The sequence below is a fragment of the Parasteatoda tepidariorum genome, chromosome 2, assembly GCF_982258835.1.
Source record: "Parasteatoda tepidariorum strain Cologne lab strain chromosome 2, Ptep-v5.0, whole genome shotgun sequence".
Taxonomy (NCBI): Eukaryota; Metazoa; Arthropoda; class Arachnida; order Araneae; family Theridiidae; genus Parasteatoda; species Parasteatoda tepidariorum.
In genome coordinates, this window is record NC_141756.1 from 115,501,037 (window position 1) to 115,521,501 (window position 20,465).

The 20,465-nt window shown below is 28.9% G+C and overlaps 1 protein-coding gene across 1 annotated transcript in view; it reads left to right on the forward strand.

The window, feature by feature from the left end:
- The window catches only part of LOC147816079 (uncharacterized), a 297,913-nt gene that overhangs the window by 246,137 nt on the left and 31,311 nt on the right, over window positions 1–20,465 (forward strand). The window lies entirely within an intron of this gene.

Consider the following 20,465-nt stretch of genomic DNA (forward strand, 5'->3'; position numbering starts at 1 on the left):
TTATTTTGTGAAGGGTCCGTAATTTCTTCTAAACAGACCCCTGCTTATGAATCACAAAAATATTGATTGCTGAAACCGGGGTTTGCTCTTTAAAAGCGAGCTAAGTTCCAATTGGCCTTACCAAACAAGTATTTTTGGTTTTTTCGTTAAATCCGGCTACTCATTAAATCTGGGTTCATTATGAACGATTTCGACTCTACTAGAGGGAAACGTTTAAATACTGAGCATTTGTACTATGACTGACAAAGCGTAAGGAGAAAAAATTATTACATTTTATGAAATAATAAATCTATTGTGTAAAGTATAAAAAAATTTACCACACATAGAATTTTTTAAACAATCAATAAGTACAGTAAAATTTAGATTTAATCTCTACCTTTGCGATTTTAAATACTTCGGATTTCTAATCCATTTTGATATTTTCTATCCATTTTAAGTTATTGATATCTAATAAATGACGAGAGGTAAGACAAATAAATATTGCCAAATTAATAAGATTTTAAATATACGAATATATCTGGTAGCTCTTTAATTTTTCACAACTTTACACGTTTTTGTATAAAAGTTGACTAACATGCTAATCAGTTTCCTTTTAAGCAGTCTAATTAGCCGGCTTCGTAACTTTTAAAAAAAAAAACATAAAACAGTTAATATAAGCCCAATAAATTCTAAATTGGCAAGCTAAAGTGACCAAAAAATATTATATTGAAATTAATTATTAAAAGCAGAGAGTTGAATCACTAGCGAAAAAGACTGGATAAAAAATAACAAAACCAGTTTGATAGCCTGATAATAACTTTCCAATGATCGCAGTTGAACTCCTTTTTTTTCCTGCAACTAAACAGGTTTTGATTCTTTGTCCCTCTTTCTCTAGATTTCTTAAATTTCAATAACTTTTTCTTAAAAAACTTTTTATTCATTTTTTTTCCCAATGTTTCACTATTAATTTTCAAACCTTAATGCTCATACTGTTTTCATTTACGTTTTGAGGATTCTGAGAAACGGCGATCAATATTATATATCCTGTATATTTGATTTCTTTTTGCGGCAGTTGGGTGACGACCTAATATTTTGAAACTTGTATTTCATCATAATTGCGAACATTACACATTCTTTGTATTTTAATTTTTATTTAAAATTACTTTAGTACTTTTTTGTTCACAAAAAATTTAATCGGGGCATAAACAGACCAGTGAAAATGTAAAGAGATTATTACTCACTATATAGCGCCTAATTTTCGTAATTTCTATCCTTGTATCAAATTCAGGGTTGGGTTTTTGACATGACAAGGGTATAATACTGGTTTAAACCGTCAAAAACTGAAGTTTGCCAAGAAAATATATAAACCTCAAAACTACCAACAGTTGCCATGCATTATATGGAAATTTAATTATACTATAGGTAATCAGCAGGTTTTAAAATATTTTTTTATTAAAATTAAGGTAAAATAACAGATTTAAAATCTCAGAAATTTATATTCAAATCCATGTGCAGAAAAATTTTGCACAAAAATTGTTTAAATATTTATATTTTGAAAAAAAAATTTCTTTTTGATATTTAAGAAAATTAAAAGTTTATTACCATGCATTTTTGACATATAAGGAACATATAACTAATATTTATATTTATAAGGAGCTTACAAGTTATGTTGTATAAATACAAACTTGATGCAAGTGTATAAAAAATTTTTTTTAATGTTTGACTGAATATCTTTATTATCCAGTATGTTAATTTGAATTTAAAAGTAGTTATATATATCAGGGGTCTGTCCAGACATTTTGTGAAAGGTCCGTTTTTCGTGAAATTGTGAAAAAATTACTCACATTCTTTCAACCAGGGTCCGCTTTTATGAATTTGTGCAAATAGGGTCCGTTATTGGAAAAAAAAACTTTTTCAAGGAGTTTTTAAATTGTAAAGATATACAAGATTATGCTCAACACTGTAAAATTATAATTAAAAAAATTAAATTTTAAAAAATAAACAACAATTGCTGCTTCTAAAGTAGAGATGCAACATACAAATATTTGGTATTTAGCCTATACTGCTGAACGCAGAATATTAATTTCGGACGAATAATGGAAGAATCGTCTGCCGAAGACAAAACTTAATTCGTTTACATCAATCCTTCTTGTTTTCTGCCCTGGAAAGGGTTTATTCGATTAACAAAATAATAATGAAGATAAACAAATTTGTGAAGGGTCCGATTAAAAGAAAAATCATTTTGTGAAGGGTCCGTTTTTAAGTTAAAATATTTTGTGAAGGGTCCGTTTTTAAGTTAAAATATTTTGTGAAGGGTCCGTTTTTATGAAAAGATATTTTGTGAAGGGTCCGTTAACGGACCCAAATTTCTTCTAAACAGACCCCTGTTTATGAATAATGATAAATATAATTCATATTGTTTATTATATTTATTTATAATTATTACACTTATCATTTAAAAAATTTTTTTATCTCTTAATTTTTTTTTCTCCACTTGTATTAAGAATACAAATAATGTATATCTTGAAAGTAAGAAGTAATTGTTCAACGGCTGAATATTTAGATATTCAACAAAGCTATATAGTATTCAGCAAAATGAAATTCACAAGTATTTAGATAAACTAAATTTTCAGCATAGTAAATGAATAGGCTGAATATACTGTAAATCGACACTAACTGCTCTGTGTATTTAACAGAAAGCACTTAAATTTGTATTGTCTTATGTTAACTATGAATTAAAAAAATTGAAGATTTAAAATTCAGAATTACTGATTTTTCTGAAAAACTAGCAACCAATCACAAAAGTCAAACTAAACAGAAGAACATTACAGTCACTATCCATGAAATATTTAAACAAATTATTATGGAAATTTTTTAATTATCCTAATTAAATACATAATTTTAAAAATTAGAACATGCATCACACTACACAATCAAAATGAAAATGATGGAAGTAGAAATTTAATTCAAAATTCAATAGTCTAGTTCATTTGCTCCTCGCAGCATACGGTAGCACATAACTAGTTTTGAACATTTTTCCACCACCAAACAAAGTATGTTGAAAGCAGTTCACTAATCCCCCTCCCCCCAGTTTACTTTAGAAGAGCTGAAAATAGACAAAAATTCCCTGATTGTGAATGTTGCATGTGCCCAACCTGTTTAAAAGATTTTTCTTTAAAAGATGTCTAATGTACAAAACTGCTAATGTTTATCTTTAAAAATGTCTAATTTTTAGTATAATCTATATTATACACTAAATTTGGTTATAAATAAATTTCTTAATAATATCACTGCAGATTTTCAATAACACATGAAAATGAAAACATAATATTACAAAAGATGTGAGCTTTCAAAAGTACAAGATTTTGGTTACAATTAAAAGTATAAGTGTTTCTTTAAAATTTTAAATTTATTTTTTCTAGAACATATTTAGAAACACTATCCTTTATTAAAAATATATAAATTTTATGTATTAATTAAATTTCACATATGAATATAGGTTTTTGACATTTTCGACATTTTTGACAGTGAGGTTTTTGACGTGACAGTTTAAACCATGATTTAAACCGTCAAAAACTGTCACATGTCAAAAACCTGCCAACCCTGATCAAATTGTTCAAAATTTGGAGGCATAAAAATGCTGATAGCGGTTGTTTTATTTTATAATCGTAGTTGAACAGCAGACCCAAATTTGTGTTTGTGAAACTAACGTTCAACTCCATAGATTTGTAACTTTGAATCCAAACCAAAAGACAAGGAAACTCCTGGATTGAGAGAAATTTGCCTTTGTGGAGGACATTTAGATAGAACTAACACGCATTTGCGTTACATGAGGAGAAAAACCCCGAAAACCTTCCACAGTTAAACTGACGGCGAAGAATCTCTATCCCATGATTGGTATAACACTGAGGATATTTTACTCCAGCACTCTAGTCGTTGCGAAATTTATTTCGACCCGCCATTGCTGGGATTCGAACCCAGGTTACCTTACTGGGAGGTAAGTGCTTTATCCCCTGAACCCCAGAGATCAATAATCAGAAGTGCAATTACATAGAAATATATTCAGTTAACCTTAACAAAATTCATATTAACTCAATTTTAAGCAGTATATACTACTTCATTTTATATTGGTATATAACATTCATAAAACTATGTATAAATTTACTATTGAATAAAAACATAATATTTAGATAAACGATATAGAGATATCCTTACCTAATCCTAAATCTATATATAGATATAGGTTTTAGATATATCTAAATTAAAAATTAAACGACACTGAAATTTTATACTTCTATGTAAAATGATGAAATAAGTGTGATTTTTAGAAATCAATGTTTTGTTTTTTGGGGAAAATTAACACTAGAATTCTTTATCATTTTGCATTTGAAGCAATAGAAATTTCTGTTTACAGCATTTATTTGGGTTTATGTTTTCTAGCTTTTTTGATAAGGAGTGAAGACAAAATTTTAGAACAGTCCATTTGACTGTGATTTATAAGATTTCTTAGCTTTTTTTATTAAATTTTATACTTCTATAAAATCATTTACAATATTTAATCATTTATTGTATTTATATTTGTTAGAAGAGTAAAAAAAAGATAAGTAAATGAGTTGAGGACAACAAAGTTTCATAGTTCTAGGTAGTTATGAGAAACAACTTATGTTTAGGAAATTAGTATGGAAATTATCAAAATCCATAATTCTTATTACTCAACGTCAGACCGTAATTTTAGTCATGTCATGACATCGTAAAAATTACGGATAAATCTAAATTATTCGCTCTACCATATATATGAAATGTCAATGCTCTTTCAATTTTTGACATGGAAATATAGACAGTTTTTTATTATTTTTTTTCAACTAAAATCTAAAAAAATATTTAATAAAAATTAAAGAAAAATTTGGAGAAAAAAAATTAAAAACTGCACAAGCTATGAGCATTTTAAGTAGTTTTTTCATGCTGCGCATGTGCAGAAAAATTACCTCAATTAAAAAATATTTTTTTCAAATAAATAAAAAAAGTATTATTCTAATATCATAAAAATTTTATTAAGTTTGAAGCAATTTTTCTACTTTTCAAAAGAAAGCTGAAAATTATCAGGAATTAACACAATCTGATCCACAAATGTCATTTTCTAGCATTGCAAATTACATAATACAAAATTAAATTTGTAGAAAACCCTCAATCGTTTTGGGTGTTTTATTTAAAAAAAAATAATAATAAAAAAGAAATACAAAAACTACTTGGTAAAGTGCCTGAAACTTTTCAAAGTGATTGCAATGTGAAAATTAAAACTTTTTTCATTAGTCAATTATAATTCACTACAAAATTATGAAAAATTATGAAAAATTTAATTTTTTGTGCATGTGCAATATAACGAGATGCATTGAATACTCATATCTTGCATAGTTTATATTTTTTTTTTCAAATTTAAAAACAATAATTTTGTAATTAATTTTAAAATGCTTCGAAATCTAATTTAATCTCATTAAATTCGGGTTGAATGATCCTAAACGAATGGGACTTTACATTTATATACAAAAATAAAGGAGGTGTAATGATTTGGTTCTTTTTCCTGGTACTTTTTTTTTCGAAAATTTTTACACATATATATCCAATACATTACTTTGAATTACAGTTTGTGAGTATACAGACATAAATACAAACAATGAAACTTTTGACCATAATTGATCAACCTCAAAATTTTTTTTATATATTTTTCTTTGAAATTAAATATTTTTTAAACTTATCTTTTCATTATATTGCATTATTAAATACTATCAAATACTCAAAGTTCTAAAAATTAATACTTTTTTTAAAAAATTATTTTGATTTTATAGACAATAACTAAAACTTAGCTTTATGGTCTAACAGCTAATTACTTCAAAAAAATTTTATAATATTTTTTAAATTCTTAGTATGTTTTTAATGTAATGTTAAAGACTCAGATAAGAAAAATTAAATAATCTGTAAATTCACATATGTTTAATCAATCACGAAAAATATGAATTAAATCAACTGAGAAAAAAAAACATCAATATTTGAAATAGTAAGTTTTGAATTAATGTAACATTTAAAAGAAATTAGAATTTCCTCCAGTTAATTCCAATTTATTCATTTATAATTATATAAGTAATTAAAAACGTTAATTTTGTTTATTCAACAAATTTCTGTCGTATAGCTTTCATATAAACAATAGATTCTGATCACATTAAATTTAAATATTGAATCTAAAATACAATTTAAAAGTGTTTCGAACGTAAAACGAGCTCCATTCTGAAAGAACTGTTTGGTAAAAGCGTCTTAAGACATACACCAACATTTCTCTTTCGATGTGGAAAGAAATCCATAAAAAACAAAGATTTTAATATAAATATTAGTAAAGGGAAATTATTTAGCAAATCAAATGTATCATGAATATAAAGTATATTAAAATTCTTTATTACCTTTATCAGGAGAATTGCCAATCACGAACAATCACCGTCTTAAATGCAGCACGATCACCGTTCTATAAATTGTTCCATCACATGATGATTTCATTTCATTTTCGCCTCTTAGTTGATAACCAATCAAATCGAAGGACGATTCAAAGAAAATTTGCATCTGCCAAATTTTTGCAGAGCGAAGTGAAAACTCTTCTACTGTTTTAAGGGTTGCTTTAAGTTAATTTCTTACAGATTAAGGAAGGGAAATCGCCATGTCAATGGCGGGAAAAAGAATCGAAATTTTCAACAAGACATTTTTAAATGAATTATTTAAATCGTCGTTTTTTTAAAAAATGAATCAAATTTATTTATTGTTACACATGCATATGCAGGTTTATGTGTTTATTACGAAATACAACTTTTGTTTTACGTAGAAAAGTAGAATTTTGCAAAATTCCAATTTGCCTCATTTCTTTCCATTCATTCTCCAAACTGGCGTAACGTTTAGAAGCGGGTAAGGAAGTGGAAATACTGTGATAATTGAACTAAAAAGTGTTTGCTTGTGCAGTATGGTGAGATGGAGGGGCACTTTTTATTCCGTCCTAATGTCAGCAAGAATATGAATTTTTCGAAGCTTGATGACAATCAGGAAACTGCATTCTGCATGATAAACATGAAATTGTCAATCAATAAAATAGATGGAACGATATTTCGTCTAACCAATGAACGGGGGGGGGGGGGAGACTTTATAGCTATTAATAGGTTCTAATCAATTTTCTTGTTATGTTATCTATAATGAGGTGAAAAATTTAAATACCTCCATAAAGTTCGGTTCTTCATTACTGAAAAAATGAAGCAGCGGGGGGCCCCTCAAGAAGTTTTTGCCCCGGGTCATAATTAGGCAAAGTCGGGTCCTGTGTATGAATCCCGGGACAAATTTTATTGAGGGCTAAAAACAGAGTCACAAAGTTTTAGAAACCCTTTTTTCAAAACTGTAGTTTATAAAGTTTATTAAAAAATTCTCAGCAATTTTTTTTTTCATAAAAATTATTTCAAAACACTATATTTTTGCAAGGAAGTTGAAAATAGCTCTCAGTAGTGCCAGGACCTTGGGATAGTTATCCTTGTCTAAGCTTTCACTGTGAAAATTCTCGGATCAAACTAAGGTAAAAAGCAAGGGTGCCGGTATATTTTAAAAACGAATCTCCAGTGAGGAAGAAACATAAAAACCTGTTTGATTGCACTTTAAAGTTCGTGGGTGTTTTTAATAACTACCTTTAAACTACACTCTACAATTGGAAGAAGGTATGGTCAAAACTTTCAGAATCTGGTAAAATTTACTATGTTCCTAGCTCTATGTTAACACCAAAGAGCTCAATAATTTTTACCGAAGCGCTAAGATGATTTTGACAATTTATTATAAAATATGGTTTTACAATATATGCTAAAATATTACCAAAATACCGTTTTTTCCCTTACTAGAAATGACATTACTAAATTACTTAATGTACACTACATAACTTAATTTTACCAAAAAAAAATTTTCGTCTCGTGTTTTTTTCCGGTAATCGAAACAAGTTGTGATTCATTCAATCCCACCTTCACGATCATTTTCCTTTTCCTGAAATATTATTTTGCTGATCCTAATCTGTAATCTTTTATAATTTTTTTTATAAGGAATCTAAGAACATATAAGTATGAATCTTGAGAAAGAGTGATAATTCATAAGTAGTAAACAATGATTAATGCAGCACTTTTTTCGATAATGATAGTAATAAGAAATCTAATTCACACTCTATTGAGCATAATGAAATCGCATTACAAATATTTGAAGAATCGTATAACTTTGGTATAAAATAAAGAAACAGCCGGCCGAAGACTCCCCGTGTAGTAAATGGTGGCTGGTGCACAGTAAATCTGTAGGGTCACAAAGTCCTCCATTCTCCCATAACAAACCGATACCTCTGGGTGTACTGAATTGGAGATGGATCGTTCTCTGGTTCAGGTCTAAATTACTATCTTTGGATGAATGAATGGGTCAGCCCTGTAAACGGGTATGATGCATGGGTGTAGCAGAAGTCGAATTCTTGGCCGTAGATGGCTCCACTGGATGACACCTTAATGGCCGACGGCAACATTTATTAAGGAAAGGAAAACATAATTTAATGAGGTAGTAGCGACCGGGACAAAATTGCCAAAATCTTTCTTAAAAAATAGTATTTAATCAAAAACTATTTAGGCGTAATAACAAAGTTTTCTTTAAAGAAAAACCTTTCGAAGAATGATTAATTATAAAATATTAAATAAACTTACTTATAGAAGGGAGAAGTAATAAAGACGCATGAAAATATTTTTTCTTTTAAGCTAATTCAGAGGCTATAATTCTGAAAATTTATCAGATTTCACCCTAATTAGAAGAATAAGGAGTCATACTAGTTATTTATTCATATTTTATTCAAACTGTTACCTCCTAGTGACCAATTTAATTATACATTGATAATGAGTAAAAACAGAGATAACTAAACTAAGGGACAGCTTATTCTGATTGAATGCGAAAATATAAATAAATACAAGGAAGAAAATACTGTTTTCTTGAGAGTAAAGCTACTTTGATGACTTCATCGCTTCAATCATGTTGTTGGATACGAAATTGTGGATCATTAATCTACATGACCCCCACCTCTGGCTCACAATAGGCTGTTGAGCCACGCGCTACTTATAAGGAAAAATATAATACACATTTTTAATAACTTATACATTTAACAAAAAAAAGCACACATATATTGAGCATTTTATTTTATTTTATAACCGTCGTTGAACAGCCGGCCCAATTTTATGGGTTTACGACTACTGATGTTCAACTCCGTAGCCTTGTAATTTTGAACCCAATCCAAAAGACAAGGAAACTCCTGGATCGAGTATTGAGAGAAATTAGCCTTCGTGGAGTACTATTTGATGGAGCTAACTCGCATTTGCGTTAGACGGAGAGGAAGACCACGAAAACCTCTCACGGTTAACCTGATTGCAAGAGGACTCTAACTTATGTTCTGTCTACCACTGAGGATATTTAACGTCAGTACTGTGGTCGGTGTAAGCCGGATGCGGAATTCGTATCGACTGGGATTCGAACCCGGTTCACCTCATTAGAAGTCGAACACTCTATTCCCTGAGCCATTGCGGCTCATATTGAGCATTTGTTATAATATTGATGCCTAGATGTTTAAAAAATTTATCTTGGATGAAAAAAAAATAATTCTGTAAAATTAAGTAAGAATTTAGAAGATGTCACTTTGACCAATTATAGATATAATCTAATTTGCCGAGAAAACACTGTAAAAAATTTCGAATTAAATTACGATTAAAAGTACTGACCGTCTGAGTGCATTATCTGAAAAATCATGCTCACTGTAAAATCTATTTCTGCGGTAAAATTTTATACCGTAATTTTTAAAGAAAATTTTGTTCCATTATTTATTATTCGTCAGATTTCTTCCCTCACTTGAATATTAATTTGCAATCCCTTATGCAAATACTTTTGTTTATTTCCGATTTAGAAAAATTCTGAAAATATATATTAAGAAGACGGTAATTTCCAAACAGCCTTTTTTAGAAGCTGTTTATAAATATTGAGTTAAATTATTATTTTAAAATCAAGTAGAAAATTGATTGATTATTATTTTTAATTTTTAAAATAAAACAAAACACATTTGTTATCTTGAAATACACCTTCCGAAAACAATTATTATTATTATTGTTTTTATTATTATTATTAACATTTCTGAAGCCCTATTTGCATACTTACCAGTCTTTTATAAATCTTATTTTTAAATAATTTTTATTTCACGTTTACAACTTTAACAAACCATTAGAATCATTAAAATTGATTTTGAATGGGCGGGTTGATAGCGAAAAAATCTATTACTTGGAAGTGTTGATTTCGCCAAACTAATAAAAAAAAAAGATTCTATCATAAATATGGAAACCGAAAAAAAATCGCATCTGTTGATTTTAAACAAGAGAAAATAAAAAAGAAAAACTCCCTCTTCACACATTTTCACAAATTAAAAAGTTGGCATGCGGCCAAAGAAGTAATAAACCATGAATTTGAAAACAATAATTTGATATTTAAACTCAAATTTTAATTCAATCTTTTTTAGACGTTTTCAATTTTATTATTTCTTTCTTTTATTCATAACGTGTTACAAAATCAATATAATTTCTGTTCAAAGCTTAAAGAATATATATGCTAATTTTAAAGAAAGATAAAACTTTCTTGGTATAGAGGGATTTAAAAAAAGTCTAGAAAAAAAAAGGCTTAAAAGATCATTCACTGCTTTGAAATGAAATATAATTTTAAATCAGTATGGGTTAAAAATGTTCCAAAACCGCTATGTTTGGAGAGAAGGGAAGAGGTAATATCACATACAACACCACACATTTTGGTTAAAATAAAAATATTTAAAATTATTTAATATTTTTAAAATTATTTAATAAATTTATTCTGTTTTTATTACTTAATATCGACTGGGTACTTTTTTTTTATCTCTATTATCAAAATAAGGGTTCATCTACATTCAGATCACAAATGTAATTTAAAAATATACTTTAAAATTAAAAAATAAATTTTGATGTCGACTGTTATTTCCTGTTATGTCGACTGTTATAGAGAATAAAGTAAGTCAGGTAACGGCATCAAATCGACTGATTGAGTCTTGGGATTATTTTCTTTAATAATTGCAATTTAATTATTTTTAACCAAATTATTAATAAAAAGAAAATATACATATTTTTTTGTAAAAAAACGTGTAAAATCTGTAATATCCAATTGCAATGATTGAAACATTTGTCTGTTTTCCCTTAAATTCCATTTATTTTATTCGTTTTTTGTTTATGCGTGAACTAAATACAAATTCAGAACTAGTCTGTGAATTTTACATAATATCCAATTTTAAAACTATTATTATTAAAGCTATAAAAAATTTAATTACTCACTTCAAATAGTCTTTCTTTACTTACTAAATCGGTATTCCGTCAATCGATCATCGAGTTTAACGAGGGCCAATACCGCACAACCTCGGTCCCTACGCAGACTGATCCAAGTGGTCACCCACTCGCACACTGACCGCAGCCAGTGATACTTTACTTCGGTGATCTGCAAGGAACCGTGTCCTAACAATCAGTCCACAGAGGAACACTTAAAACGTAGGCCAAAAAGAATATTCCTAACCATTCTCATATCATATTTGCGTTACTATCGACTTAAGCGATACCTGTGCTAATGATCAAGGGTGACACGGACAAAATAAATTTTTTTTAACGATGTTTAATAACTATTTTTCATCATATGCATATACTTTTTTAAATTTTGACACCTATGCACTAACTTAAAATTAATACCGAAGTTATCTTTTGAACCAAAAAACATAAAAAATCATTAAAATGTCCGCCAAATGAACCCCTCAAATGCAGTATTTAATATTAATTAGAAAGCAAAGGAGAACAATGTCTATAACTGAAATGCACAATAGTGTACAAAAAAAGTAGGCCAAAAAGAATATTCTTATCCCTTCGCATATCATATTTGCGTCACTATCGATTTCAGCGACACCTGTGCTAATGATCTAGGGTGACATGGTCAAAAAAATATTTTTTAACGATGTTTAATAAATATTTTTCATCATATGTATATATTTTTAGAAATTTTGACACCTATGCAATGATTTAAAATTAATCCGAAAGTTTTCCTGTGAGCTCAAAAAATATAAAAATCATTAAAGTGTCCGCCAAATGACCCCCTCAAACGCAGTATTCAATATTAATTAGAAAGCAAAGGAGAACAATGTCTATAACTGAAATGCACAATAGTGTACTAAAAAAGTAGGCCAAAAAGAATATTCTTACCCCCTCGCATATCATATTTGCGTCACTATCGATTTTAGCGACACCTGTGCTAATGATCTAGGGTGACATGGTCAAAAAATATTTTTTAACGGTGTTTAATAAATATTTTTCATCATATGTATATATTTTTAGAAATTTTGACACCTATGCAATGATTTAAAATTAATCCGAAAGTTTTCCTGTGAGCTCAAAAAATATAAAAAATCATTAAAGTGTCCATTAATAGGCTCACTTCTTAAATATTTTTAGCCGTTTTGATACATATTAAGTGTCAAAAGTATTAGTTCAAATAAAAATTTCAACACTAAACAATATTTATTGCGGATGATTCGGTTAGTTTAGTTATGCGAAACTGGCTATGAGCATGGCACATGATAAAAGGATATTTTAAAAATTTAAAACAATTTGTGACACTATCTAGCCATAGTTTAAAAAGTAAATAAATTTAGAAAATTTTCCCTTTTTAATGTAAATATGCCTGGATGAGCAAATTTAGAGCAATTCATGTTCAAGGAATTTAGTTATGCATTCATATTTTATGTACGTTATTTCTGGCTAATTGCTAACATACGACTACCAAAACAGGGGAGCCATCCCCTCTGCAGAGGATCAAAGTTGCGATGGCATGTCTTCGGATCATCATCAGGTATGTTACCCACGCCGTTGCCAACAGCCCATTGTGCAGCTCTAGTATGACGTAATAATGCTAAGCAAGTAAAAAGTTGCAGAATCAAACAGAAAAACTTTCTCTGAATAAACATAGCCTTTTGTGATTAGATTTTGAATCTTAATCCTTAAATTATACTGATAACCGCCATCTTTAAAATATGGCCTCACTAGTTAAATCAGAAAAGTGACCAAAATTGTCTGCACTTTAATGTTAATTTCCAATTTTTGCTTCATCAGTTTACTCTGCACATAGTTCAGCAAATCAAACGCTCCTTATTATGAAACACATTTAGTCAAAAATAATTAAATTAAAAAAAAAAATTTCAGTACCATTTAATTTAATGATAGACTAAAAATTCTAAATGTGACATAGAATGAAAGCGCGATTAGAAAATAAGAATGATAACGCAGTTTTTAAGTAAAGAAGTTTTTTTAAAAAATTAAATTTTTAACTTTTAATCTGATTCTTAAGAATTCATAATTTTTAATCTCATTTCTTTATCATTTATATAAATACAACTTTAAATATGTCATTTAAAGTTGTATTTATATAAATAATAAAAAAAATGAGTATGATTTTAAATTTTGCTACCATTCTTAAATTTATTATTTAAAAATAATAATTGTAAAAACTTTTTTCAGCTTCAAATTATAGATCGATAAGCAACTTTCATAATTGCGAGGAAAAACAATTTCCCTTAAATTACAAATATGCAAAAAGAGAAATTAATATTAAGGGATCTTAATGTTCAACCGCGCACCAGATTGAACTAGTGGAATTATAATTTACAATTTACGGTAACCCAATATTTTTTTAGAGTCACGAAAAACGAATCGTTCGAAAAACTATTAGTAATGAGAAATGCGTTTTTAGGCCCGAGTTTGTGACTTTAAAATATTTTCCGTACTTATTAGCTTTATTTTGTATCCATCATTGAACAGTCGACCCGATTTTGAGACTACCAATATTCAATTCTGTAGACTGAAATGTTTTGACCCAATCCAGAAGACTGTGCGATCAAGTATTAGGAGAAATTCAACCCTTGTGGAAGACTTTTTCTGTTGAAACTAACTCCCATTTGCGTTACATGATGATGAAAAGCACGAAAATTTCCCATGGTTAGTCTGACGGCAAGAAGACTTTAATCAATGACCTGCCTACCACGGAGGATATTTTACATCCGCTCTGTGCAAGTTGGGAAAGGAGCGCTCTATTCCCTGAGCCACCACGGTTCACACTTATTTGTTAACATGTTTAAAGCTAGATTCTGGAAACATTAAGATTGAATATTAGTGTTTTTAAGTAGCTCCTTTTTTATTTCGCGCACTGTATAATCTTTGTAAAAAATGAAATAAAACATTTTCTATGGATCGCAAACTTTAAAGAAATTAATGTAAAATCAAAACCAGTTTATTTGTTTGGTCACTACAGGTGGCTAGCCGACCCATGAAGCGGGTTTACGGCTTTTCGTGGCCACTGCGTAAACAATATTCCCCACAAAAAAATCGGAGGTCCGCAGGACCCCACCCCCTGACTTGCAAGGCACACAGCCGTCACCCAGGAGCGACGCGTGCGCAATCCCGCACACTTAATGCCCACTCCTACAACCCTACAGACCTACTATTTTTTTTTATCCGTCGTTGAACAGCCGACCCAATTTTGGGTTTACGTATACTAATGTTCAACTCCGCAGCCTTGTCATTTTGAACCAAACCGGAAGACAAGGAAACTCCTGAATCAGTACCCCCAGAGGTATGTTATGGAAACATGGAGGACTTTGAGACTCGATAGATTTAACGTGCATCAGTCACCATTTACTCTTTCGGCCAGCTGGGAAAGAAACCGCGAACTCTTTGGACATGGGTCCAGTACTCTACCAACCAGGCTATCCCTCTACTATTTGTTTAGAAAATTTAAATGGTAGCACAGGTAAATGTTTGGGTCATTTCGAGTTTTATGAGACAAATAAACTGGATTTAATTATCTTAGTGGCACTTATGATGATTCTCTATACTTATTCACCTGGTATAGGTAATAAACGCTAGTTTTCCTTTCTAATATTTATTTGAAACTCTAAATGCACTAATTCTAATAGTGACCACTTATGTGGGGATAATACTAAAAATATATAAAGGTCATCAATAATGTCTAATTTGCATTACAGGGTGGCTTCTAAATACTGTAACACTCAAAAAGATAGGAATTAATTTGAAACGTTTGGTAAAATAATTTCTTTCTCACTATTCCTGTGATCGCTTTCTATAAGGGCAAACGTTTTTTGCTGAGAGCAAATCATTTAGAATAAATTTAAAGATGTATCGTAAGGTTAAACAGCTTTCCGATAGTGATAATTTCTGCAGGTAGAATCTTTACGTAATTAAAATCTCTCGGGTTTAATAGAACATATAAATGTTCTATTAGAATAAAGATCTATGAATTGATTATTGGATTCTAATAGCTGTAAAGATAAATTTCTAGGGACTTTCATTCTTGTGGTAAGTTTAAATGTAATTCAATTTTCATACTTTTTTAAAAATATAACAATAAATCTGAATCCCCAAACTATAATAATATAATATTCCAACAATAAATCTGAAAATAAAATCTATAGCGGCTTTGAAGCTGCTTTCAGAGTTTCTTCATTTTAACACTTTTGAATGAAAACGTTTTAAAAAGAAATGCCACCAACTGTTTTTTTCCTTTTCTTTGAGGATAAAAGTTCAGAAATGACAACTTAATGAAAAAGAATGTCTATTGCCTTACAACCATTTTCATGAAAATTCCACTAAGTAATATTTTAATTTTGTATTTCTTCCTGCTCGGGTACCTTAACAGGAAAAGACATCTGTTTAGATGCTCTGATTAATTTTTTTTTTTTTTGCAAAACAAGAAAAAAAAAACATAATAGTTTATAATTGTCTTCTTTTTTTTTTTTTTGGTTCAAGAGCTACCACGGGTCGTGCACCTGTAGTGTATAATTTCTAAATCATGCGCTCCCCAGCGCATAGGAGGTTGCGGCGTTAATTGCGCCACTGGGTGTTACTATTGCATAAAGACTATTAATCTTGTTTGACTGCTGTTCCCGTCAACAGTCCTCCTCAATAAACGTGAAATATCCTCAGTGGTAGACGCATCATGGGTTAGAGTCTCTCGTGGTCTTCCTCTCCTTGTAACGGAAATGCGGGTTTGCACCATCATAAAGGTGGTGTAACTTTATGATGGTAAAACTCATAGGGTGGTGTAAGATGGAGTTGCAGGACAACCTGGCATCTACACTTTCTATCATAGTTTAAAAACTGCTTAATGGTGCTTTTTTCGTGTTTTAAAAGCCCTTTAAATGCGCTTATTTTACTGGTTGTTTTTAAAAAATGCTTAATTTTCCCTTTTTGAAAATTAGATTTTTCTTTTCTTTAACAAGTAAATTTTCGTCACGTATTATGCAAAAGCGTGGATTTCATTATGTTCTATTCATTGTTCATTCGAACATAATACATTTCGACTTACCGTCGGCCCATAGCATATGACAGCGCTAATAATTTTAAATGTTTGATGAAATACTTGGGGGGTTCTGATGCGAGCATATGCTGAGCTGGATGGGTTTGGATAGATTCTTGCATTCTCATGTGCAACTCAGCTGCATTTTGCAAGATATTCCTCATTAACCTCAACTTATACTTTAAACAATTAAAATAACGAAAAAATATTTTTAATACTAAAGTATCATTAAAAAATTGTATAAAATGTTTTTATTAACAGTAATAAAAAATTGTTTTAAATAGAAAAAAAAACAACAACATACTTTTAAGATTGGGAGAGTTTGTTTCTGCAACATTTGGAGAAGGGAATAGCGTTGAGCAAAATTTATCTAGTTTTTTTAAATCAAAATCATATAGTATAATCAAAGTATTTGTGCTAATTATCTTTTTGAAAACTTTTTTTATGCATTATTTTTAAAAAAGTTTAAAGTTAGAATTTTTGTTTAAGGTATGCATTTCTGAAACTTTGATTACTGTTGAGGGAGGAAAAGAATTTATCTGACCATCAGAATTTTAATTTAAAATTTCTTCAAAATGTGGACATTTCTGTTTATCAATTAAATAACTTTATTTTCCATTTTAAACACAGCAGTGTCGATTTAAAACCAGAAGAATTAAATCGGAACAAGAACACATTTCACTTAAGATTGCTTTAATTTTATTTAACTTTCACTTTCTGCTATTATTTCGTATTAACAGGGGAAAAAAAGTCATACCCAAGCAATTTTCATCATAAGAACTCTCTTGCTTCTGCTTCATTTACCCCTTTGCCAAATATCACTGACTCCAAAGAGCTGCATAGTTTTGCTAACATCAGCTTCAATGGAGTCAATTATTTAGCTTTTCTGATGACTCAAAGGATGACACTTCACACACTAATCATAAGGAAAACACGCTCTAGGAGCCAAACATTTAAAGTAATTTGAAATAAGCATAATTATGTGTTTTAACTAAGTCAAAGAGCAAACTGTGAGATATATTTTATAACTTAAAATAAATAACCATCAGAACTAACTAATAATAAAAATCTTTGCCAAAAAAATATGTAGAAATACAATTGCAAGAAGAAATATTAAAAGAGCAGGAAAAAAGGTGCAAGGCCAGTTGCAAAACTGAAAGTTTGCAAGGAGAGAATAATTTAATAATTGGATTCATATTATAAAGAAACCTTATATTATAAGAAACTTTATTTCTAAGCACTAAATTGGTTTATGCAAAGTTTTTGATGTTACCTTTTCTAATGGAAACGAATATTGAGCATATAATAAATCATTTAGGAATGATTATTCGATCCAACGTAGGGATGGAAAAGAGTACTACCTTCATGCTTATAACATTAAAAATAATCTGGAAAAAAACTTCATGTTTAACAACTCATATATTATGAAAATGAATTTCAAGATAAACTGCATTATAAAAAAAATTTGTGAACGGAAATTTAAATATAGTTACTTAAATGAACGATTAATAAGAAAAGCAAAGCTGTAAAATTATAACTTATCCAAAAGAAAATAGTTCATGATAATAATCCTACAGCAAGAAAACATTATAGTCAGAAATCTAATATTTGTAAGTTTTCACAATGTTGTTTTTCTTCTTCAAATCAACAGAAAAAAAAGTATACCCTTCAAAGTTTGCAATATCAGAATATTCTGGCTTCCTTTTCATTACTAAGGACTAAATATCACCAACTCCAAGGAGTTGCTCAGTTTATTAATATCAACTTCAACGGAGTTAGTTATTTAGCCATATACATATATGGCTAAATGATACTTCATACACTTATCCCAAGGAATGATACCACATGAAACATTTAAACTAATCTGAAATAAAAATGTGATTATGCACATTAACTAAACCCAAGAGAAAGCTGAAAGATGGAAAAATATATACATACATATTAGTATATATATATTTATGAGCTTAAAAGGTATATATTTTTATAAACTTAAAAGGTAATAGCTGTGTGAGCAACCAATAATAAATAAAATGAAATAACAAAAAAAGCACTACTCAGTACTTTTAGGTATAGTATAGTAAAAGTACTAAGTGAAGAAATGTTTCTACGCAAAAATTGGAGAAAATATTGAAGGAAAAGAAAACTAAGAATAAAACCAAGAAAATATTAAAACCAAGTCTGTAGACTAAATTTGAAAGAAGAGATCAAGAATGCTAGATTAAGTTCTTAGTAAAATATCTCATGGATTATAGCACAAATAAAAACAAAGAATAGAAACTTAGAGTGAACCACACATGTACCAGTAAATTAAGATAGCTGCAAATCCAAATGCATTATGACAATCCTGTATTACAAACAGAAATACATTAGTTTCAAAATAGCAACTCAACAACTACAGGTTCAAAAGAAAACTTTCAGCAGCAAGGAAAACAGCTGGTTAATCATATTCTGATTCTTTAAATTTTTAAGATCATTTTAATTAAATTAAGATTAAGGAATAACTGAATTATGGAAATGTCACCATTAATGAAAGTCAGAAAAATACAAGTACAATTTGCAAATTCTAGCACAAGGAAATATAATTTAAGGAAGAAAAAAAAAAGTTATAAATTCAGGCAGGTGCCAGAATTTTTTTATACAAGAAACTAGGAAAACTGTAGATCCAAAGACTATATTGCAATTTCATCTTTATCTCAAGACCACAAGCTACAAATTGCAATCAACTAATACCTTAACCATTGAATTTATAAAAGGTAGAAAAATATGAAATATAAAAGTTCCAGGCAAATGCTAGAAAGAAATCATAAAGGCAAAGAGAACTTCCGGTCAATAGATCATACTACAATTTCTTCATCTGTAGATAATACCAGCTGTAAATTAAAATCAATAAATAATTGAAGCAAAAATTTAAGAAAAGCAAAAATATTAAACATAAAAATTCCGGGCAAATGCCAGAAAAATAATCAAAGAGCCACATAGAAATTTATTTTTCACTTTCAAAGACCACAAGCTATAAAATTAAAATCAATAAGTATTTCAAACAAGGCAAATTTTTTAAAAAATTATTCTATATTTACAATATTTTCCCTATGTTAGAAGCACAATGAACATGAAAAGAATAAAATTTAAATGTGTGAATAAAATTATGAGTGAATAATTAAGTGTGAGAAAACGTTTAGTTTTGAATAATAAATTAAGAAGAAGATTTAGATAATAAAATAACATAAAAAGATTAAAGCTTTTTATGTTGCAGCCCACTTTCCCAAAAAATTTGTATTACCATCTAAAAATTTATAAAAAATTATTCTCCATTTACAATATGTTCCCTATGTTAGAAGCACAATTAACATGAAATGAATACAATTTATAATCTTAATATACAATCAGTATATAAAAATAAGATTTATAAAAAACACGCTTTTGTAAAAAATGACAAAAAATTAATACACAATTAGCTTTGTAAGCCTACTTTTCAATTAAATGAATTTAAAAAAAAAATATTTTAATAGTTTATATTTACTCTCTGTCAGTTCAAAGTCATTTGTTTATTTTTCTTGATAATAGTCTTTTACCAATGAATACCATTTGCAATCTATACAACTTTCAATTTTTTCACTTAAAACTATAAATTCCCCCCTGGACTTAAAAAAATGCAAACATTCAAAAACATGAAATAGAAAAAAAATCAATCTAAAATTAGAGACTATAAAAAGAAGAAATCAGATATTATAAAAAAGAGAGAACAGGTTGCATAACAAGTAAGCTGTAGCAACACTACAGGTAGTCTGTAAAACCAAGGCCAAATATTAAATAATACATTCCCAAAATTTTTACAATAAGTTGAAAAGTTTAAGAGCTCAGAGTAGATTTTTCAGAAAAATACTTGAAAAAGTAAATAAAAAACTAATAAACCCCAGTAAATTTTATTAAAATCTTTTAGATTTAAAACTAATAATAATATAAAACTGCAATAAATCTCAAATAAAATATTT